This window comes from Aotus nancymaae, unplaced genomic scaffold (assembly GCF_030222135.1).
Source record: "Aotus nancymaae isolate 86718 unplaced genomic scaffold, 86718_ANA_hifiasm-v0.15.2.pri h1tg000014l, whole genome shotgun sequence".
In the NCBI taxonomy this organism is placed as follows: Eukaryota; Metazoa; Chordata; class Mammalia; order Primates; family Aotidae; genus Aotus; species Aotus nancymaae.
Genome location: NW_026988425.1, coordinates 103372248 through 103386891, shown reverse-complemented (window position 1 = coordinate 103386891; position 14644 = coordinate 103372248). Strand labels below are relative to the sequence as shown.

At 41.4% G+C, this 14644-nt stretch overlaps 1 pseudogene; it reads left to right on the top strand.

Moving 5' to 3' along the window:
- The first annotated feature begins 6673 nt into the window (after positions 1-6673).
- Positions 6674-14644, top strand: part of LOC105731950 (collagen alpha-6(VI) chain-like) — a 33239-nt pseudogene continuing 25268 nt past the window's right edge.

Sequence of the window (14644 nt, the reverse complement as noted above, 5' to 3'; positions counted from 1 at the left end):
GATTTACTCGGGCACATACATCACACTGAATAGTAATTTTCTTGATAAGTTCCTGTAAGTGGGGAATGTAGTATTTGCCTCTTAGCAGCTCAGTTAGTTTGGTCTGTCCTAAGTGAGTGGCCTGGTGTGTGTCCTTAACTAGAGCCCGATCTAGAACCTTGGGGACCACAATCCTTGTGTCCGGTAGAATCCACCATCCTATGGAATCTTTTGTGCCCCCTTGTTCTTTAGCAAAGTTTTCTTCATCAGGTGAGTACGTAGGGGTAGGGGGCAGAGTTGGAGCTGGCAGAGTTACAAGAAGGGTCAGAGGTTTTACTGGTCCCAAGGCTGCCTGACTGGCTTGTAGGTCAGCCACCCTATTTCCCCTCACCTCTGGTGAATCTCCCTTCTGGTGTCCTTTGCAGTGTATTAATGCCCCTTGGGCTTCCATACAGCCTTTAGTAGGGCTAGGATTTCTTCTTTGTTTTTGATGGTTTTTCCCTCTGAGGTAAGTAGTCCTCTTTCTTTATAAATGACTCCATGTACATGAGCCATAGCAAAGGCATACTGGCTATCCATGTAGATGTTAACAGTTTTTCCCTCTGCCCAGTCTAAGGCCTTTGTCAAAGCTATGAGTTCTGCCTTTTGGGCCAAGGTTCCATGTGGTAGAGCCTGGGCCCAGACAACCTGCTCTAGGTTGACTATGGCTGCACCGGCATACCTGACTCCGTCAACCACGAAACTGCTGCCATCTGTATATAGTACCTCCTCTGGGTTCTGCAGGGGGACGTCAGTGAGGTCCAGTGGAGCCACGTGGAGGATGTCCATTGTTTGTTGGCAGTCATGTATGGGCTCCTCTGGCTCGCTGTCTGGTAGCAGCATGGTGGGATTTAAAACTGTAGCCTTTAAAAACTTTATGTGGGGCTGGTCCAAAAGTAAGGCCTCATATTGAACTATGCAGGCATTTGACATCCATTTTCCCGGAGCTCCACGGAGTAGTGACTGTACTGCGTGGGGTGCTACTAAGTTTAACTCCTGGCCCAAGGTTAATTTGTCCTCCCCCTTGACTAACAGGGCTGTAGCTGCCACTGACCTCAAACAAGCCGGCCGCCCAGAGGCTATGGGATCAAGTCTTTTTGAAAAGTAGGGAACTGGCCGGGACCATGGTCCCAACGTCTGGGTGAGCACCCCCTTAGCGACTCCCTGTTTTTCATGCACAAACAACCAGAAGGGTTTAGAGATGTCTGGCAAGGCCAAGGCTGGGGCTGTAGTTAGGGTAGTCTCGAGCTTGTCAAAAGCCCGTTGCTCTATCTCTGTCCAAGTCAAAGGCTGATTTCCTCCAGTGCAGGCATACAGGGGCTTGGCTATCTTGGCTAATCCCAAAATCCATAGTCTGCAGTACCCTACTGCCCCAAGGAATTCTTGAACTTGGCATTCCGTGGTGGGGGTGGGTATTTGCAGCACCGCTTGGACTCGGCTGGGTGCCAGTGCCCTGTTGCCCTTCTCTATGATATAGCCCAGGTAAGTAACTTTCGGTTGGCAGAGTTGGGCCTTTTTAGCTGAGACCCAGGAATCCAAAGTCTGTAGGGTCTTTAATAATGACTGGATGGTCTCTTTACAGGTCTCCTGGGTTTTTGTAGCCAAGAGTAAGTCATCCACATATTGGAGTAGGGTACACTCAGGGAACTCATCTCGGAAGGTGGCAAGATCTTGGCTAACTGCCTCATCAAACAGAGTAGGGGAGTTTTTGAACCCCTGAGGCAGTCTTGTCCAAGTGAGTTGCCCTGAGACCCCAGTATCAGGGTCAGTTCATTCAAAAGCAGATATGGGCTGGCTAACAGGGGCCAGTGGGATGCAAAAGAATGCATCCTTGAGATCCAAGACAGTGTAATGGTGGTGTTCTGGGCCCAAGAGACTTAGGAGGGTGTACGGATTTGGAACCGTAGGGTGGACAGTTTCCACTCATTTGTTTACCTCCCTTAAGTCCTGTACAGGCTGATAGTCCTTTGTGCCTGGCTTTAAGATGGGGAGCAAGGGGATATTCCAGGGGAACTTACAGGTTGTAAGGATCTCTCCTTTTAGGAGTCTGGTTATATGTGGAGCAAGTCCCCATCTGGCTTCCTGGCTCATGGGATATTATCGTACCTGGACTGGAGTTGCCATTGCCAATAGCTGGACCACGACTGGGGTACAGTGACTTGCCAAGCCTGGGGAATTTGTCTTGGCCCACACTCCGGGTACATTCTCTTGGAATTGGCGGAGGAGGTCTGATGTTGGTGGTTGATATGCCTCTGAGGATAAAGCTTCCTGTAAGAGATACTCATCTGACAGAGCACAGGTGATGAGGATTTGCTGAGGTGGCCTTGATGCCAAGGGAGGAGGAATTGAGAGGCAAGCCTGGCCCTCACAGAAAGAAATATTTGCTTGAAGTTTGTGGAGTAAGTCCCATCCTAGGAGTGGGTATGGACACTCTGGAATGACTAAAAAGGAGTGGGTGATGGTGCCATTCCCCAGATCAATGAATCAGTTGGTGGTCCAAGGGCTTGTTGTGTTTTTTCCTGTGGCCTCCTGGATAATGGTTTTTCTACTGGATAGTGGTCCCAGAGGCTAAGTAAGGACTGAATGGGCTGCCCAGGTGTCAACTAGGAAGCTGGCAGGTATGCCCCCACTCTTCAAAGTGACCTTGGGCTCCTGGGTGCTTAATAAATAAGAGCCCTGGCCCTGTCAATCCTGGCTTTCTAAATTGAGAATGGCCCTTGGTGGCTTTCCCTGAGCTGTTTCTCGCCTTCTCCTCTCCAGGCACTCATTCTTCCAGTGGCCTTCTTGTTGGCAGTACGCACGTTGGTTGCATCCTAGCCTGGGCCAGGGACCCCAGGGGCTCCCCTGTGGGGTTCCCTGTCCTCTTGGAATAACTTGGGTTTCCTGAAGAGTTGCTATTACTGCTTTAGTAACTCTTTTATCCTGTTTGGCTTCTGAAGTGTCCCTATTGTTAAAAACCTTTTGGGCAATTTCCAGAAATTGGGACAAATTCATTCCCTGGAATCCCTCTAACTTCTGTAACTTTCTTTTAATATCTGGGGCTGACTGAGAAACGAAAGCCAGATTGATGGCCCGCTGATTTTCTGGAGCCTCAGGGTCAATAGGAGTGTAGGTGCAATAAGCGTCTTGTAGACGCTCAAGGAAGGCAGCTGGTGACTCCTGCGGGCCCTGAGTTATAGTCCCTACCTTGGAGAGGTTAGTGGGCTTGTGGGCCACTCCCTTAACCCCTTCTAGTAGGTACTGGTGAAAATTGTTCAGAGCCTGTAGACCTGCTGAGGTGTTTGGATCCCATTGGGGTCGGGTGGAAGGGAAAGTTTCATTAATTTGCTCCTGATGGTCTTCTGCCAAGTCTCCCCCTGTTCCAATGATGGCCTTATGGGCCTCCTGTCTAATTCTGCCCCTTTCTTCTGCAGTAAATAGTACTAGGAGCAATTGTTGACAATCATCCCAGGTGGGGCGGTGGGTTTGTAAGACAGGCTCTAGGAGCCCTGTGAGTGCCTGGGCCTTTCAGAAAATGGAGGGTGTTGAGCCTTCCAATTGTATAAATCACTAGAGGAGAAGGGGATGTGGATGAAGAAGGGGTGGCCCTGGCTACCTCCTTCCACTGAGGGTGCCTCTCAAAGGAATAATACCCTGGGTGGGTATGGAGCCGCACTACAGGTGTGGAGTGGGGACAAGGGCTGGCTGCTAGTGCTGTCTGGAGAGGGATGCTGGGACCCCAGTCCAGAGGGTCTAAAGTAAGGTGGAGGTAATTCTAGATCCTCTTCTGGGACAGGGAGAATAGCTGGTGCAGTAGGGGCCTTCTTTGGGCCAGCTAACATGACCTGAAGTTCAGCCTGTTTTATGCAGTGCTTCAACCATGGGGAGGGGGGGTTGTTGTTGGACTAAATCCAACTATTGGCTGATGTATGGAAACTGGTCAGGGTACCCAGGGTTTCTGTGACCACTTTCCATACAGCCTGGGTAATTTTTGGGTCATAGGTCCCAGTATCTGGCCACCCAACTCCAAAAGACGGCCATTCTAGTTCACACAAAAAGAAGAGTTTTCCAGGGGTTAATTTTACCTCATATTGGCCTGAGAACCCAATCTTGAAGTTGGCCATCATGCATTGGAGGGGGGTACAAGGCCGGGAGCTAGACAACCCTATTTTTTTTTTTAAGCTTTTGAATTTCCCCTAAGAGATTACACTAATTTAAAACTGGTTTTACTGAAGATTTGAACCAACAACCTTGCAGTTGCAAATGCTGCACCCTGAGGTGGTGTGGCCTGCCTGAAAGCCGGGTGGGGCTGGCAGCCAGCAGAAAAAAAAAACGCTTTTTGCATCAGTTTAAAATGGAGGCCACAGCCGCTGGGCCGGCTGCCAGTGCGCCGCCCCTGAGGCTTTTGGTAGCCTTGACACAGGGACCCTAAAAAGCATAAAATTCCTCTCTCCTTATCTCTCTCTCTTCCTCCCTCCTCTGTCTACTTTCTCCTTTCTTTCTCTGTCTCTCTTTCCTCTCCCCCTCCCCTACTTTCTTCTCTCTCTTCCTCTCTCCTTTGTCTACTTTCTCTCTCCTCTGTCTCCCAATAGTAACTCGGGCCTTGTGGTTTTTATAGTATTTCCAATTTTGACAGGCATTATACTCATGTCCTGCCCTTTCCAGCACCGGTTTTAAAAGTGCCTCTACAGCTAAATCTTGTAAGGAAGGTACAATTAATTTAATGGGTCTGTCTTTTGTACGGGCCAGGGGAACAGGTGGAAGGGGCCAAGGGTGAGGATAGAATTCTCCCAAGAAGCCACAGAGGGGCCAGTAATAGGCCTTGTATAGGCTTAGTGCCACTCAGGTGTGGTTTTCTCTTAAATGACCCCTGACATCCAGTGGCCTTGGGAAGTTGGAGAATGGCAAAACAGATGAACTAGGAGGTCCACAGGGTGTGAATTTTGAATCCACCACAGTGAACAGAGTTGACAAGGATTTGCCAGTCTGTTCTTATTAAGCCGTGACATCCCACCTCCCAGCAGTCAGGGTGGTGCCAAAAAACTGAATAGGGGTGGGCTTCAGAGCACTGGCCATAACAACACTTAATATCTTTTTGACAGAACATAGTTATCTTGTTTCCACCCCAAACGGCCAAGAAGAGTTGGCACCTTTTTGTCTAGTAGTTGATTTCCCAGGACAGAGACAAAACTACACCAGAGATGTCATGGGCAGAATTTCCTTTTGGACATGAGCTGATAAAGGGAAAAGGAAATTATATCCAACACAGGCAGAAATACTCCTGTCCTGGAGGGGGTGGCTGAGAGAACTTACAGGCCACAATGATTATAATAAGGAAGAAAACAAAAAGAGATAGGGCTAAAGCTATTTGCCACATGGCAGAGTCAGAAGAAGTGAGGCCTCTGTAGTAGAAGAAGAATAGGAGAAGAAAGGAGAACAGAGTTACTTCTAGGGGCATGAATTCAGTAAAGGTCCCCTGCAGCCAGTGGTCTGTTACCCACTGTAGAATATCTTCCACTCCAAGGAAAGCAGGCCTAAACCACTGTATATCAGCCAACAGGAGTCTAACAAAACTGATGAATCTACAATAAAGACAGAACGACATATAGGATTGACAGACAAAGGATGGGTGCCCCCCAGGTGGGAGACCAGTCTGATGCCTACTGGGCCACGTCCCCGGAGGGATATTTCAGAGCATCTTGGCTAAGGTGTACCCATATAACCTCCGGGCCTGGTCACCTCAGAATTTTCAGTCCTGAGATAAATCACTGTTATACCTTATGACGTCCCCGTGGAACCACGGGTGAAGGCCCATACAAGCTCCGTAGCCTTCCAGCCATGGGACTACATATATACACACTCACTTTCTCACTCACACTGAGGTTATGGAAAACAACCAAAAACTAAATTACCCAAGTCTCTAGTGAGGTAGTCTGAGCCTCCAGTGACGTCTCACGGTAGGCTTGCTTGGTCAGAGTGCAATGACTGCGTCTGGTCCCCCAACTCAGGCCCTCCTGATGGACCCGTCCCTGATTTCCAGACCTGACTTACCTCTGGAGATTCCTGTGACCCTGAGGAATTTCGGGTGAATGTCAGCCAGGGAGTCGCCCGTCCTCCACAGGGCTGGAACTCTGGGGCCCTGGAACGTCTCAGGGGGCACCTCCCACAGAGGTCCCCGAGGTGGGAGCAGCTGCCTAGGCGAGACTCTGGGATGGCTTTTGTCTGGTGATGGACAAAGATAAAATCTTGGTGGGACCTCCAAAATGTACTGAACCAAGCATAGAAAGTCAACACCAAGACAAAAGTATGCCAAATTGCAGGGTCTTTATTGCCAGCGACCACAGAGGACTCATGTCTCTCCAACCTGTGGCCTCAAAAGGAGGGTGTCAATACCTTTTATACTCCTAAAACCACCTTGGGGGTGAGGCTGAGGAGCGGGGATGGGGATGAGGGGTTTCAGACATTCCGAGGGCTAGTGGATTCTGTAAATCACCTCCTGGGCGGAGATGAGGGTGAGGGACTCCGGACATTCCAAGGGCCAGGGGACTTTTGTCACTCTGATTGTTACTTAAGTGGTTTACAGAAGTCAAGATAAATGTTAGTTTACACATTGTCTGGTAGTGGTGGGAATTACAGACCTTAGTTACTTATTACAAGTCACAGGAGCCAAGATGGCATGGGTTTGGACTGCTTGCCTCTCACATTAGGGTTACGGAGAGCAGTTTCAATAGAAAGCCGAGGTATGGTTGAGGTATGCAGTTTTATGGGGCTTTTTCCATGTCACACTTGCACAGGAAACAGTGGCTCTTATTGTTTTATTAAAACTGTTAGAAAAAAAGCTTCTAGCGGTGAAAGATGAGTTATAAAAAAATTCTGGAATTTTCCTTTTTTTTTCCATCTTTTCCTAGTAATATTGCTAACCAGGATTTGCAAGAAAGCTATGTACCTAGTAAACTCTATTGTGTAATTTGCTTCATAGTTTAGCCCACATTGTTTATGTATAAAAGAAACTTTTAAAAAGTGACCATTATGTGAGTCAGGTGGTAGCCCTCAGCTTAGTTCTCATCTGGTGTGTTTGAGGCCCTCCAAGTGTCTCCTCTTTTGTGAGTCTCACTATTCTCAGTAATAATCTCTGGGTTAAGCAATCACCCCAAGTGTATTTCTTCTTTTAAACAGAGTAAACCCCTAACAGCCATTTTGTGTGTCTCATTGAGGTCTAATTTCTTCCCATAGAGCCATTCAGGGCTTCTGAGAAAAGGTTGCCTGACAATTCCAGACACATGTGGGGGTGGAGGGAGGAAGAACCAGAAAAGGAGACTCTAGAAAGTTCAGATGAGGATAAATAGACAGCAAAGAATTGGGGTCTATAAATTTGGCCTGAGGACTGTCTTCATGTGGGTATATCACCTAGAAAACATTTTGAGAGATTAGAGCAGGAGGTTAGCAAACTGTAGCCTGTAGGCTAAATTCTATTTATTTGTTGGTTTGTTTTTTTGAGACAGAGTCTTGCTCTGTTGTCTAGGCTGGAGTGCAGTGGCACAATCTCAGCTCGCTCTGCCTCCCAGGTTCAAGTGATTCTCATGCCTTAACTTCCTGAGCAGCTGGGATTACAGGCACATGCCACCACACCCGGCTAATTTTTGTAATTTTAGTAGAGATGGGGTTTCACCATGTTGACCAGGCTAGTCTCCAACTCTTGGCCTTAAGTGATTGGCCCACCTCAGCCTCCCAAAGTGCAGGGATTACAGGCATGAACCACCACTCACAGACTATGTAGACTAAATTCTGCTTATCTATCTGGTTTTGTAAATAATGTTTCATTGGAATACAACTAAGCCCACTCTTTTTACACTATTGTCTTTGGTTGCTTTTGTGCTGCAAGAACAGAGTTAAGGAGTTGTGACAGAAAACATCTCGCCTGCAAAGCCCAAAATATTTATTGTTTCATTTTTCATAGAGAAAGTTTACAGATCTCTGCTCTAGGACATCATACCACTCAGCCTCATGATAGGTTTGGTTTTAACTCTCTGTAGTGTTTACAATCCTTTTACCAAAAAGTTTATCAACAGTATGCAAAGGTCCCATGGTATGGCCCCAAACCTGCAATTTCTCAATAAAGTCATTCAGTCAAGTAGAATTCTGTCTCCCATTTTGTTCTGACTTACAGCTCTTATTCCTCAACTTTTGTAGTATGAACTCCTAACTCATATCGAGTACTTCCTAAGAATATTAATTATACTCCTAAGTTCCCAAGTCTTTCCTCATGTTCTCCTAACAGCTCTAAAGGTTCAAATCTCTTTTAAAGAACAGTCATTCCAAAAATGTGTTTGAAACGAAGATAATCATTTAATAACAAAGATATTTAATAAATATTTCATACTTTGCTATTTTACAAAACCAGGAAAGAAATTCAATGACTTCTTATCTCAGAGAGTATAGGCTACTCTCAGTTGTTGGAAAGAAGAGATTTATGAAACTGTAGTGTGGGTGTTATTCCTATTAAAATGATGTGCCAATTTATAGCTCCATTGTAATGTAATTCTATGAAGAATACCGGCTTTCCCCAAACCTCCAAACTTCTCTTATACAATGAATTGCATTACTTTTTCCATGTATACTTTTATTTTTGTAGTTAGAACTTTTTTGTTGGTGACTCTTCTTGAAAGGATTTCTCATTGAGAACAATTGTTTTTTAATAATCTTGATAATTTCCAACTTATGCATTTGAATTCATATTATATTGCTCATATCTGCATTTAGGACCTATCACATTGTATACATGCATTATATCTTAATGTAAATCAATTACATTTAATATTTATTGAACAATTATTCATTGCAGTGAAATAAATCTGAAGATTCAGATGATGTCCTATAATATTTTGTTTTATAAATAAATAATTTTAAAAGAGCCATGAGAATGAATAATTAAAAAAATGCAGTAGGTCACTAAGCAGTCAATTGGTACAAAGATCAGGAGATGAGGGCATTTCAACCTGACTTTGACCTAGGGCAATGTGCTTACATCATCTGTTTTTTTTTATTCCTCACTGGGATTATTTAAAGAGGAATTAGAATAAACAAAAGCCTTTGAGTATTTAAGAAGAGAACCCATTGTGTATTTTATAAGTTAAAATGCGAAACGCTGAGCATAGTGTTTTGCTTTTTATCTTTAGATAGAACTGCCTACCGGTAAGTGTCTCAGTGGAAGTGTGCAGCATCACGTGCACCTGAGAAGCAAGTGTTCCTGAGCAATTACGTAATGAGCAACCTGGGGCATTTGTATCTTCCTTTGCAAAGGGTTTGGAGTGACAATCTTCATTAGTCATTATTTTTCTGTTGGAGAGTGAGTCTAAGTGACTTATTCTGCTTAGGCTGCTGTAGCAAAATACCATAAATGGGATGTCTTAAACAACAGATATTTATTTCTTACAGTTCTGAATGCTACAAGTCCAAGATCAAGGTTCTGGCCAACTCCACTTAGTCCTGGTGAAGCCTCTTTTCCTGGCTTGCAGATAGTCTTAGTTTTGCTTTATCCTTACATGATGGAGAGAGAGGGCATCTCTCTGGTGTCTGTTCTTAATCTCATCATGAAGGCTTTACTCTTAGGACCTAATTACTTCCCAAAGATCCTACTGCCAAATACCATCACATGAGAGATTCGGGCTTCAACATCTGAATTTTGGTAGAACACAAACATTCAGTCCATAATATTCATATCTATCTGACATGATGAGAGAAAGAATTGCCTTAACTGAACCCTAGGGTCCAGACCCTGGACTCCAGGAAATTGGTCTCCATCATAGATAGAAAATACATATTTATTGATGGTTAAATAAAATATGAACTAGATAACATCATTATGTATGGTTACATTATCTTTATGTTCTATCTTTTAGGCAATGGGAACTCTTTTAAATATATGAAAAATTATAGCATTATAAAACATCCACATCCTCTTGAATCAATTCCAACAGTTTTAACATTTTGCCATATTGCTTTATTTGCTTCACTGGTTTTTTTTTTTTTTTTTTTTTTTAAACAGACAGAGTCTCATTCTCACCCAGGCTGTAGTACAGTAGTGCAATCATAGCTCACTGCAACCTCAAACTCCTGGGTTCAAGGGATCTTCCTGACCTAACCTCCTGAGTAGCTATTACAGGCACACACCACAATGCCCAGCTAATTTTTAAATGTTTTGTAGAGACAGAGTTTCATTATGTTGCCCCGACTGGCCTAGAGCTCCTGGCCTCAAGTGATCGCCCCACTTTGACCCTCCAAGGTGTTGGGATTACAGGTGTGAACCACTGTGCCCAGACTGCTTCACGCTTGAAAAAAAAATGCAATATTATAGATGCAATAGACTATGGATTAGCTAATCATATTAAGTCAGTGCTTAATTGTCTGATTTGGGTCATTGTATCATGATTGTTATTTATAGATAAAGTATTTCAGGTGTGTGTGTGTGTGGATAGAGACAGAGAGAGGGGGGAAAGAAAGAAGGAAGAAAAAGAAATAAAAAATATATTAAAACATAGGTAAAGGATGTATGAAAGTTCTTTGTTCTTGTCTTTTAACTATCTTTCAAGTTTGATATTATATGAAAATATACAAAAGAATTACAGAATAGTTAAAGGCTCTGTGTATCATTGCATAATTCCATTATTACTATTCCTTTCCAAAGTTAATTACTACTATGAATTTCCTGTTTATCAGTACCATATATATCTCTGTAATTTTATTTTTGCAAATATGTGCTTGAAAACAATATGATTAAAAAAGTTTATATAAATGCTATCTTCTATTCTTCCAGAGATATTATATACACATGTATACATGAATGCATATACATACATAGGTTTACATATCCCAGAAAATTTTATACATACGTATTTACATACTATTTTCACAAAAATAACATTATCATATACTATTCTGAGTTCTTTTTTCTTCAAATAGTATCTTAGATACTGCTCCATATTATTTTGTAAAGAGCTTCTAAGGAATTTTTATCAACTTATAGATTTTCCTTTATATAAATTATATCAAAATTTAACTTCCTTGTTTTTATAAAATTATTTTTAATCTTTGTGATTCTAAATGATGCTTCAGTGAATAACATTGTTCACTCATTATTTCATATATTTTATCCAAGTGTGAATTATCCATAAAATAAATTCTTACAAGTAAAATTGCTAGGTTAAAAGGTATGTTGATTTTTAATTTGTATAGATATTATCTATCTACCTATCATCTGACTACATGTTATAAATTTATAGAAGTACCAGTAAGATGGTCACATATCATGAAAACGTCAGTTCCCTATCCATATAAGATGCTATCAAACTTACTGATTATGCCAAACTGATGAGTACAAATTAAGTGTCAGTGCTGTTTTAATTTGACTTTATTTTATTATGAGTCAAGTTGACTTTTTTTTGAGAGTTACTTTAGGTTTATAGTAAATATCTTAATTTATATATGCATAAGGATGACTTGTATTTCTTTTTATGTGAACTATCTGCTTAAATGCTTTGCTGGATGTTCTAAAGCAAGCTTGTTCAACCCACTGCCTGCAGGCTGCATGTGGCCCAGGATGGCTTTGAAAGCAGCCCAACACAAATTCATAAAATTTCTTAAAATATTATGAAATTTTGCTTTTGTAATTTTTTTTTTTTTTTTTTTTTTTTTTTTTTTTTTTTTTTGAGACAGAGTTTCGCTCTTGATACCCAGGCTGGAGCGCAATGGCGCGATCTCGGCTCACCGCAATCTCCGCCTCCTGGGTTCAGGCAATTCTCCTGCCTCAGCCTCCTGAGTAGCTGGGATTACAGGCACGCGCCACCGTGCCCAGCTAATTTTTTGTATTAGTAGAGACGGGGTTTCACCATGTTGACCAGGATGGTCTCGATCTCTTGACCTCGTGATCCACCCGCCTCGGCCTCCCAAAGTGCTGGGATTACAGGCTTGAGCCACCGCGCCCGGCCTGCTTTTGTAATTTTTGTTTAAGTTCATCAGCTATCATTAGTGTTAGTATATTTTATATGTGGCCCAAGAAAATTTTTCTTCTTCCAATGTGGCCCAGGGAAGCTAAAAGATTAGACACTCCTGTTCTAAAGGGTTGTTGGTAATTTCCTTATTAATTTGAAGGAGATCTTTTTAAATTAGAAAAATTATCCCATTGTTAGCATATGAATTACAAATACTGCCTTTATGTTTGTGATTTGTTTTTGACTTTGCTTATAGTGGTTTCTTCTATGAAGATTATTTTAAAAGTCTAATTAAATTCTTAAGTATTTTTCTCATGGATTCTTTTGTGTCACAGTTGGAAATGTCTTACCTATTTTGTATTTACAACAAGGAAATAATTTTTCTTCACAATAGTGAACATTATTTTAATTTTTACATTTAAATCTTTGATCTCCCATTAACTCTGGGATAAAATGTAAGCTATTTATCTTTCTTTAAACAAATTTTTATTTGAATATTTTTCTTGAATAACTTATTTTCCCCCATTGATTACAACAGGTGCCTTATAATGTATATCTATTACTATATAGGTATGCCTGGGCCAGCATGAAGCTATTTTAATTATCATAGTTTGTATTAACATTTCTTCTTGATACTATTATTTATTCTGAAATCTATGTTGCCTAATAGTAATAAACACATATCTGCTTTTGATTAATGATAGCATGGTATATCTTTATCCACACATTATCTTTAACCTATTTATGTCTTATATTTAAAGTTAGTGTTTTTATAGCACTTTTAAAATATTTTATTTTATTTTATTATTATTTCTGAGATGAACTCTCACCCTGCCACCCAGGCTGGAGTGCAGTGGTGTGACCTCAGCTCACTGTAACCTCCACCTACCAGGTTCAAGCGATTCTCCTGCCTCAGCCTCCCAAGCAGCTGGGATTTCAGGCACCTGAAATTATGCCTGGTTAATTTTTATATATTTAGTAGAGATAGGGTTTCAACATGTTGGCAAAGCTGGTCTTAAACTCTTGACCTCAGGTGATTCACCTGCCTCAACCTCCCAAAGTGCTATTATTACAGGTGTGAGTCACCGCTCCTGGCCTATTGAATTTTTTTTTTTTTTTTTTTTTGAGATGAAGTCTGGCTCTCTTGCCCAGGCTGGAGTGCAGTGGCATGATACTGGCTCACTGCAACCTATGCCTCCCAGGTTCAAGCAATTCTCCTTGCCTCAGCTTCCCAAGTGGCTGGGATTACAGGTGCCCATTCGGCCACACCTAGCTAATTTTTGTATTTTTTAGCAGAGGTGGGGTTTTGCCATGTTGGCCAGGCTGGTCTTGAACTACTGACCTCAGGTGATTCACCCACCTTGGCCTCCCAAATTGCAGGAATTACAGGTGTAAGCCACCATATCCGGTGGTGGGGCTTTTTAAAAATACAATCTGAAAGCCTTTTCCTTTTAATTGAAGTATTCAGACCATTTAAATTTAATATGATTTTTGATAAATGGAGTTTAAATCTATCGTCTTGCTATTAGGTTTTTCCCCCATCTTTTCTTTGTTTCCTTTTTTGTCCTCTGCCTTTTAAAAAATTAATTCAGTATTTTTTAAGATTCCACTTAATTCCTCTATTCACTTATTAGTTATAGGTCTATTTTTGTGTGACTGCTTTAGAGTTAATAGTAAGCACATATCTTTATATTATCATAGTCCACCTTCAAGTAATATTATACCATTTTATGTGTAGCTTAAGTACGTTACAAACAAGTACATCTCTTTCTTCTTTCTTGGCCTCCGTGTAATTGCTGTCATATATTTTATTTCTACATCTTTTATAAACCCCATCATACATTATTATTTTGTTTGAACAGTCAATTATCTTCTAAAGAGATTTTTAAAATTAGAAATGTTTACCTTGTATATTTACCCCTGTAGTTACTAACTTTATGCCCTGAATTCCTTTGTGTAAATCTATATTTTTATCTGATAATCATTTTTCTTGTGCTGGACAGATTTTCCTTAATATTTTTTTAAGGAAGGTATGTTGGTAATGAATTCTTTTAGCCATTGTATGTCTGAACAAGGCTTTTTCTTTGCCTTCAATTTTCAAATATATTTTGCTAGTATAGAAAGTTGTTCCTTTCAATACTTTAAAGATCTTGTTCTACTGTTTAATGGTTGGTATTATTTCTAAAAAGGAATCTACTGCCATCTTATTATGATCCAGGATTAACATATGGTGTATTTTCTCCTCTGGCTGCTTTTAAGATTATTTTCTTCATTACTTCCTAAATTTCTTTTAAATTTTCTAAACAATGTGATTTTGTGTGCTTTTGTGCCATTTTTCTCACGTTTCCTGTGCTTGAGGTATATGAACTTGAACCTGTGAATTTATAGCTTTCATGATATTTTGAAAATTTTTGCCCGTTATTTCTTCAAATATTTTTTCTGTCCTCCCTCCTTTGTGAACACCAGTTACATATATATTTGACCACCTGAAGTCGTCCCACAGCTCACTGATTCCCTTTGCATTTTTTTCAGTATTCCTCTGTGTGTTTTGATTTGGTTTTCTTCTATGCTACATCCTCAAGTTCACCAGTTTTTGTCTTGCAGTGTAATACACTATGAATGTCATCAAGTACATTTTAAATTTCAGATGTTGCTTTTTT